This window comes from Petaurus breviceps, unplaced genomic scaffold, assembly GCF_028583685.1.
Source record: "Petaurus breviceps papuanus isolate PSGF00001 unplaced genomic scaffold, PetGlider_PUasm1.0 189, whole genome shotgun sequence".
In the NCBI taxonomy this organism is placed as follows: domain Eukaryota; kingdom Metazoa; phylum Chordata; class Mammalia; order Diprotodontia; family Petauridae; genus Petaurus; species Petaurus breviceps.
Genome location: NW_027185809.1, coordinates 34,733,063 through 34,742,279, shown reverse-complemented (window position 1 = coordinate 34,742,279; position 9,217 = coordinate 34,733,063). Strand labels below are relative to the sequence as shown.

The following is a 9,217-nucleotide window of genomic DNA, read 5'->3' as shown; positions in this document are numbered from 1 at the left end:
TCTCTCTCTCTCTCTCTCTCTCTCTCTCTCTCTCTCTCTCTCTCTCTTTCTTTATTTCTTTCCCTTCCCTCTCTCTCTCACTTTCTCTTTTCCCTTTGTGGACACAAGAAGGCAAGACTACACTATGCTGTCTCAAAGATCCAGATCCAGGTAGAGAGAAGAATGTCTTTCCTATCTCCTATTTGGCTATGGCATCTGCAATGACATGACTGCATCTTTCCCTGGTGGTTGGTTTCCCCCTGATATTAGGCAAACAAACATTCTAATATAGATATGTCTAGGCAGAAACTTTGTGAGTTCAGACAATCCAGAGATTGTACCAGAGGTCCCACAAAAAACTAGAGAGAGTAGCAGTAGCCACAGGAATTTAGAGGTGAGTGAACAGCAACCCTGAAATGGATATGTCCAGTCAGCAATTTTCAGAGCAATAGATGGAACATTCCCTTCCCTAACACCTGAGCATAAATGGGAGAGAGAGAGAGAGAGAGAGAGAGAGAGAGAGAGAGATTGATTTTCTGCCTGGCAAATGCAGAGGTAAAGGGGAATGAAATCTATTTTTAGTAATTGCATAATTTTAGTCATTTATTGAAATGGTTATTTCATTGTGTTTTGTGGTCCACAAGGGTTTCATTGCATTCTAATTCCAAGTCTGAATAACAGGACTAATGGGAGCTTAGTCTGGCCCAGAATATTGAACGAAGGCTGAGTCAGTATGAACATGATATGTTTGGGGTACAGTGAAGGTACAATTACTTTGGCTGGAGTGGACGGTTTGTATTAGGGAGTAGTGGAAGAAAAATTTGTATAAGAAAGATAGAATTATATCATGGAGGGTCTTTAAAACAAGGTTGAGTTTGGATATCATCATATACTTATCCTAACTTTTTAGGTAATAAAGACTCACTTTAAAATAAAAAAACCATTCTATCAAAATGCATGTGCATCATAGTGCACAAAGAAATTCAAGACCGCACCATCGTAAGGCCCTCATCACCTCTTGCCTGGACCATCATAAGTCTCCTAATTGGTGTCCTTCCCTCAAATCTCACCTATTCTAATCTATCCTCAACACAACTACTAAAGAGATTTTTAAAAATCAAAGACTTGACTATGTTATTCTACTAAATAAACTTTAATAGCTCCCTATTAATTATAGGATCAAATATAAAGACATGTTTGTCTCTTAAAGTCCTTTACAACCTGACCCCAATCTATCATTCTAGCCTTATTAAGCTTTATTACTTTTCTTGCATTCTCTAGTTAGCCAATTTGGTTTTCTTGTTCCTTACACTTTGACATTCCATTTCCCATCTCCTTGTCTTTTAACTAGCTCTCTACTTTGCAATGAACTCCCTCCTTACCTCTACCTCTTACAATCACTTTTTTCATTCAAACCTCTGCTCAGTTATCACCTTTTGTATGAAGCCTGTCCTAAAAGCTTCATAGAGGTGCTAGTTCTCTGACCCAATTACCTTATATTTATATTCTATATGTTTTCTATATACTTACACACATATATTATATCCTCTTTCCCGTGATAGAATGTAAGCTCTTGGAGGACAGGATATGTTTAATTTTTGTCTTTCTATCCCTAGTGCCTCGCATAGTAGTTGATAGTGATTGATTCAAGGACTCTTTGTACTGATTCTGTTCCCAACTAGGGGTTCACTGTTCACACATATTAGAATCCACTACATGTAGATAATTGGGAGTTATTGACTATTTCTGAAGTCTTAGAAAGATTATTCTGGCAATGATGTACAAGAAGGTTTGGCAGGGAAGAAATTGGAAGTAATTAAATTATATAGAATACAAGACCTAGCCTTGAAAATAAGGATGTGCATGATGTAGAATTTTTATCTTCACCATAATTATAATTCATCTTTTTGTTAGGACCAAGATAAACTTTTTGATTTGCCAATTTCCTCTGGGGAAATCTAAATCATTACATCACAATAAATGTAGTTAACAGAGGTACCAACCCAGATATCATGATGTATACAAGGTAGCTGGTGGCTTTTGGGAGGAGAGTGATCTAATGATCTGATTGGTCTAATGACCTAATTTTGGTCTGTGATCTCATTGGTATAGGAAGTCCCTAATGAGGAAACTCCCTTTACCAATTTATACTTGTAACTGTTCTGCAACTCATATGTTGAGAGAATTGACTGGGGGGCATGAAAGGTTAAATGGTTTGCCCAGGGTCATACCAAGTATGTGTAAGAGGAAGGACTTTAACCAACATCATTCTTTCTCCAGGACCAGCTTTTTTTCACACTACTACTATACTTCTGGCTTAGGTATATCCTACCTTGTACAAATTAATACTTTCTTCTTAGGAGTCTATTATAAACTGTGGTTGTTCCATCCATTCAACTTCTTTTGAATGATATCACTATGAATTCACTGTTGAGTTGTTTAAAAAACATCTGCTACAGCTTTTTTTCCTCCAGGAAGTTCTCAAACTGATAAAAAAAAAAACCCTCTTTCTTCTCAGGTACCTCTAGACCATCTGCCATCCGATGCAAACCAGGAGCCAACTGCCCCAATTCACACAGTGGCATTGTTAGGCAGTTGTCCCCTTTGTCTGGTGCTGAAGACTCTGCAGCCCCCATTCTTGAACTCCAGAATCGAGGTTCCTCTGGAGTTTGTGGACACAGCAGAGGGGAAAGACAGAACAGATCAGGTAGGCATGTCAATTGCTCTTAAGATGTTGATGTGTCTTTGTGATAGATGTTCTTATTTATCCATCTATGAAAGATGTCACCCCAGATACAGAATGTAGAGGAGCTAACATGGACTCGTTTGAACAATCAAACAACACAGAAATATTTGGGAGATAAGAGACAGAGAAAGAAGGGAAGTCTATGCATGTGATCTAGCAGGAACATTGTCTAATAGCTGATAAAGTAGGCACTGTCACAGAAAAACTTAAAAATGGTTAAAATACAAACACCTAACAAATCTTTTTGTTGTTGTTGTCTTTTTTAAGGGGGGAAGACAGGGCAATTGGGGTTAAGTGATTTACCCAAGGTAACACAGCCAGTAAGTGTCTGAGGCCGAATTTGAACTCAGGTCCTCCTGACTCCAGGGCCTGTGCTCTACTGCCTGTGCAACCTAGCTGCCCCCACCTAACAAATCCTAACAAATAATTATTTTCCCGATCTTCAAGCAAATGGAGAACTCAGCTCCTTTACTGTTCTGAGCAATGGTTTAAGCATATTACACTCTGGTTCTTAGAAGGACAACATTATTAAGTAAAAAATAATAAAAGACATCAAGGGTTCAATTAGAAACTGCCATTCACCTTTATCTGGACCTCATTAACAGCAGTGTAGATGTACAAAGTGATCAGACTCACTAGATTGGTGGGGGGGGGAAGGGAGGGGGATGTGTGCAGTGGAGAACAGAGTAATGAAGATAAGGAATGGGCTGGAAGCAGTGTTTGCACATAGGTTATATTACACTGTGCTGGGCTTACAGAATATTAGTCTTGATTTCCCACTTGGAGTTTGAGTTCAAATCCTGCTTTATATAACTCTGTGACTATGAATAAGCCATATTTAACTTCACAAAGCCTCAGTTTCTTCTTCTACATGATGGAGATAACAAAACTTATACTGTCTATCTTACAAGGTTATCGTTAGAAAAGCAATTTGCATATACCTTTAAATGACACATTAATATAAGTATTAATAATTATTCCTTGGTTCTAGTTCCTATTATCATTCTGTAGATCTTCTCATCATTTAGGCAATTAACATTTATTAGGCATCTAATATGTGCTAATTGCTGGGAATGTAAAGAAAAGCAACTGACCATCCCTGATCTTGAAGAGCTCATGATCTAATGGGGGAGACAATATGCAAATAACTATGTGCAAAGAAGCTATGTTCAAATGTCATAAGGCATTGAATGTAGAATTAGAAAGACCTATGTTCAAATCCTGCCTAATTAGGTTTGTGATCCTGGATAGGTCATTTGACCTCTCTGTGTCTCAGTTTAATTATCTATAAAACAAGTACATTGGGCTCAATAACCTCTGAAGTTCATTGTAACTCTTAATCTATGATCCTATGATCTTAGGCTCATGACTCAACTCTCTTTCTAATCACCCAATACATCAGGTCCTTCCTGACTTCCCTTTGCTCACCTTTTTTTCTGAAATGGTTAGCTGTTTCAATTCAATTCTCACTTGACTCCTCCATGATCTTGACCTTCTGCTCTACCTGGAGGGCCTGATTTTTGTGCTCCCATTTCTGGGCCCCCAACTCTTCTACTGAAAGTCACATTTTTTTCTACTTCAAATTTATAAACTCTATTTTTATAAATTCTATCTTCTGTAAAATAAAGGAAGTGATTCAGATGACCTTCAAGGTCTGTTAGAGTTCTTAATATGACTTATGCAAATGTTGTAGTGCATGTGACATTGAGGACATTGAGTAATCTTTCCTTGAGTGGTCATAAGTGAATAGTATCCATACCTTATACATGTACCACAATAAATTCTAATCAGATCAATTATATACATATTTTTAGATGATTTTTTAGCTAGAAGAAAAGCAATAACATTTATCACTACTTGACTTTAGTGAATACCAAATTATACTACAAAATGAAATCGATAATATCTGAACTCCTTAAACAATAAATTACGGTAAAAATAGAAAATGGACAACAGAAATGTTCATCACTGACTGTAATAATTATATGGAGTAGCTTAATGAATGTAAATCTATTGACACAGCAAAAGGACCAAACAAACTCAGAAAGTAGCTTCATCAGCAAACATCTGACTTAGTTGGAAAGCAGAAAGCAATAACAGCTAAAGTAAATACCAGGTTAGAATACCTAATAATTTGTAAAATACTATAAAGAAGGATGTTATAGAATTATTATCAATATCATCTCAAAAAACAGAAAAGAAAATTTGGCAAGATATCCCAACAAGAAATTACCTCCATGGGCATTTAAGCATGAAAATGGAAGGATGGCAATAAACAAAAAAAGGGAAAATATTTGTAAAAACCATCATAAGGAATTTTTCTCCATCAAAGATGGTAGAGCCATAATACTTTGGTCCTAGCACTGTAATCCCAGTCGTGCTTATAAAGGTTACAAAAGTGACAATAGAAAGAAAAAACACAGGACAAAATGTGATGGTGTTGAGGATCAGTATATAATATTTGAAGCAAGAGAAGATATTTTAAAAGTGGAAAAAAGCTTGGGCCTATTCAATATTTTGAAAAGATGATTAATCTATCAACCTATATAACTTCTGTCCCATCTATACACAATCTTTATGAGTAATCTGCACATGAATTAAGATATGCTTAATGAGGGTATTTGTAAAACATAGTCATTCACAAATTATATTTGATTGTGGACCACATCTCTACTATTTTGCAATTGACTCAAAGACACAGAGTATATGTCATCTCATTGTGTTTATTGTTTGTTGATTATGGAAAAGCATTTGATTTGTTGGAACAAAATGCTACCTTAAGGGCCTTTTCCTGTAATGCCAAGCAAAGGCAACTTCCCAAGTTTCAAAATACCAGCATATGTGCTCTCCATTTTATTCAGAAAATTTATCCATTTTATTCAAAAAATTAAGAACAGAGAATCAAAATACAGCATAATTCAAAATACAGCATTTACCAACTGTAATTTAATAATCTCCAAGTACTACCCCACCCCTGGACATTAGATTCATTTAATCAATCACAAAGTCCCTCTTCTAAGTACTACTCCACCCCTAGGCTGTACATTCATTTAGTCAACCACAAAGCCCCTCTTCTCAAATGGAGATTAGTTTCCAATCATAAGTAAAGTACATTCATTTGTTTAATCACAGAGCACAAAAAGGTCAAAGGTTCCCCACCCTTGGATTACAACTGAATAGGCCATCTACCCCAGAGTTACAACAAGCTTAAGCACAGCATTTAATACCCAAAGAGAGGTCTTTTCTTCATCTTGACCCGAGGCAAGGTCTCAGCAATCTTTGTTCCTGGGGAGACAAAGCTTAGCAAGGCCACAAGATACATTGCCAGTGTCTTCATTAATTCATTCTCTGTCTGAAGAACAGTTCTCAGACCCCTGAAAACATTAGCAAAACCCCCTTCCAGGATTTCTGTAAACATACAACAAGAAAATCCTTCTTCGGGGCTTCTGAACCAACAGCAAGTTTCCCAAACCTCTGCAACAACAGCGCTGTCCTTCACCAGTGGACAGAATTCACTCTCTGTCTGCAGAGCAGTCTCAGCAGTTCTGAACCAACAGCAAGGTTCCAAGACCTCTGCAACAACAGGACTGTCTTTTACCAGTGGACAAATCTGGCAAAACAACATCAAAACAGACAAAGTACCAGCATAACAGCCATTTCTCCTCAGTCCTTGGCAGCTCTGGGTGGCAGCTCTCAAAAGTCCTGGGCAATTCAAAGTGGCCCTCAGCAATCCTCTCAGTCTCTCTCTGCCTCCAAGATGCTACTTCCAAAAAGTTTACTTATAGCCCTGCATTTCTGAGAAGCGTCCGGTCTATCAAAGTTGGTCGTCACACATACATTGTATCTGTAATTGTGTACAAATTTTTTCTGGTTCTGCTCTTCTCACTCAGTATCAGTTCGTATAAGCCTCTCCAGGGAGATATGAAGTCCATCTGCTCTTCGTTTCTTATGGCACAATAGTATTCCATTACATTCATATACCATAACTTGTTTAGCCATTCCCCAATTGATGGGCATCCCCTTAATTTCCCATTCTTTGCCGTATCCCACTTAGATTTTAAAGAGAAATATAGAGAAGATAGAAGCAAGGCCAGCTAACAAAATATGAATATGAGTAAGACACCATCTTGTAAAGAATAAAGAGAACTGAAGTTTAGAATGTGCTAAGGCTGACAAGGGACACTTAAATGACCTGAAATGACCCTTAAAGTTCTATTGGGGAGGAAAAAAAAGAACTGAAGAATGGATAGGACCTTTACTTTAGGGTGAATGGGAAGGTGACAAATGATAACACAAGAGAAAGTGAGCTGTTTAATTTGTGTTTTGTTTGTTTTCTCTGCAAAGAAATATGATCTTTATGCAGAGGTGACAGAATGAAAATGGCTAATAGAGAGTTGATATTGAAGAAAAGTAAAGAGAAATAGAGAATTTATTTGCTCTTGATAAATCCAAGATAAGCTAGATAAATGCCATCCTTGGGTCCTGAAAGAACTGGCTGATGTGATTGGTGAGCTGTCACTGGTATTTGAAAGACCATAAATATGGGTGAAATACCATAAGATTGGAGAAGAACAAATGTTCCATATTTTTTAAACAAACGTCAGAGTTTACAAACTATAGTCCAGTTATCTTGTCTTCAATTCTTGGGAAAATTCCTGAACAGATAACTAAAAAGATGATTGCTTAATTTCTAGAAAAGGACATGCTGATTACAAAGAATAAGCATTGGCAACTCTTGGGGTGACTTCTTGGCCATGAGATGAGCCTGAGCCTAATATGTGATGAATAATTGGTGACAGTACATTGAGGAATATTTCATAATCTGAGCTGTGTTCCTGATGTTGCTGGTGCTGCTTCTGCTCACATTCATTTGGGTAGCCTCTATGGACCATAGAGTTGAATCACCTAAATTCGCAAGGGCCTGTGGCAGATATTGATGGAATGTGATTTCTGTCTATTGCTCTTAATGTCAAAGGGAAGAAGTTCATTGAAGTGCAGGGAACAGAAGTAACCATGGTCTTCTTATGGTAGCCAAATGCTTTGTCATCTGATTAGTGACGAGCGTGAAAAATTAGGTTCAGATTATGGTTAAGGAATATAAGTAGTTTTCAATGAAGAAATCAAACCAATCAGTAATATTAAAAGAGTTCTCTAAATCACTATTGATTAGAGAAATGCAAATGAAACAACTTTGAAGTAACATGTCACACTACCTCAGATTTGCCAACATGACAGAAAATGGAAATGACATTTTAGAGGTGTTGTGGAAAAATAATGGACAATTCAGAACTGATCCTATCTTTCTGGAGAACAATTTGGAAGTGTGCCCAAAGGGCTATAGATTGCCACTGTAATGCCACTCTTAGGTCTGCCTCCCAAAGGGATCACAGGAAAAGAAAAAGACTTGTGTGTATGAAAATATAGTGTGTCTTTCAGTGATGACAAAGAATTATAAAACAATTATAACAAAGAATTATAAAACAATTATAAAACAAAGCCCATCAGTTGCTGAATGGTTGAAGAAGTAGTTTTCCATTATTGTGATGGAATATTATTGTGCTCTAAGAAATAAGGGGGATGGTTTTGGCAAAACTGGGGAAGACGTATATGAATGAATGCAGTTAAATAAGCAGAACCAGGAGGGCCTCATATACAATAACAGCAATATTTTAATGGTGATCACAACATCAACTGTGAATGACTTAGTGACTCTCTTGAAGAAAATGATCTAAGACAATTCCACAGGACTTGTGATGAAAAATGCTGTCCACCTCCAGAGAGAGAACTGATAAACTTGATGTAAATTGAAGTATATTTTTTAAATTTTCTTACTTTTTTATGAACATGACTAATGTAAAACTAAATGTTTTACATGAAACAAAAGAACACGCACAGCTTTAGCAAGAATAAATCATGCCAGTCTAGGCATAATTTATCTAGATTTTAAGAAAAGTTTTGAGAAAAAGGTTATGCTATTCTTGAGGAGATTGCAAAGATGCCAATCTAGGCTTGATACCAAGAGAAAACATTCCTCAAAATTAGAAGTTTCATAAATTGGTGAGCTTGAATGGAAGACTCTCACTGATTTCTCTCGTTGCCCTTCCCCTGTTTCCCTTCTTATAGTCTATGATCCTGAACTATGATGCAGTTCTGGATGTATTCCCTTTCTGTTACTTCTCTCTGAGTTATGTGTGTGAGTGGTTTGAGTATTTCTCCTCATCATTCCCCCAAAATCTAGGAATTCAAGGATGAAAAAGTTTAAAAGAGGACGGGAAACAATTAGTTTTATAAAGAACTACTTAATTATTGTTATTTATTCTATGTTCCACAAACTATATGATTATAGTACTCTGATTATAACTCCATGGATATGAATTGGGAAGGACAGTGACTGAGAAAGAAGAGTATAGGATGAAAATTGGGGACTTGCGAGCTATGTCTATAGACCATACATTTCATATATTAACATTCTGAAGAACGTTTCATGTTATT

General features: G+C 36.7%; 1 protein-coding gene across 1 annotated transcript in view; it reads left to right on the top strand.

Annotated features, from left to right (window-relative positions):
• Window positions 1-2,559: 2,559 nt before the first annotated feature.
• The window catches only part of SLC35F4 (solute carrier family 35 member F4), a 66,266-nt gene continuing 59,608 nt past the window's right edge, over window positions 2,560-9,217 (top strand). Inside the window, exon 1 of the mRNA XM_069092274.1 lies at window positions 2,560-2,686. The gene's annotated coding sequence lies outside the window, so the exon portion shown is untranslated. The remainder of the gene's footprint in view (window positions 2,687-9,217) is intronic.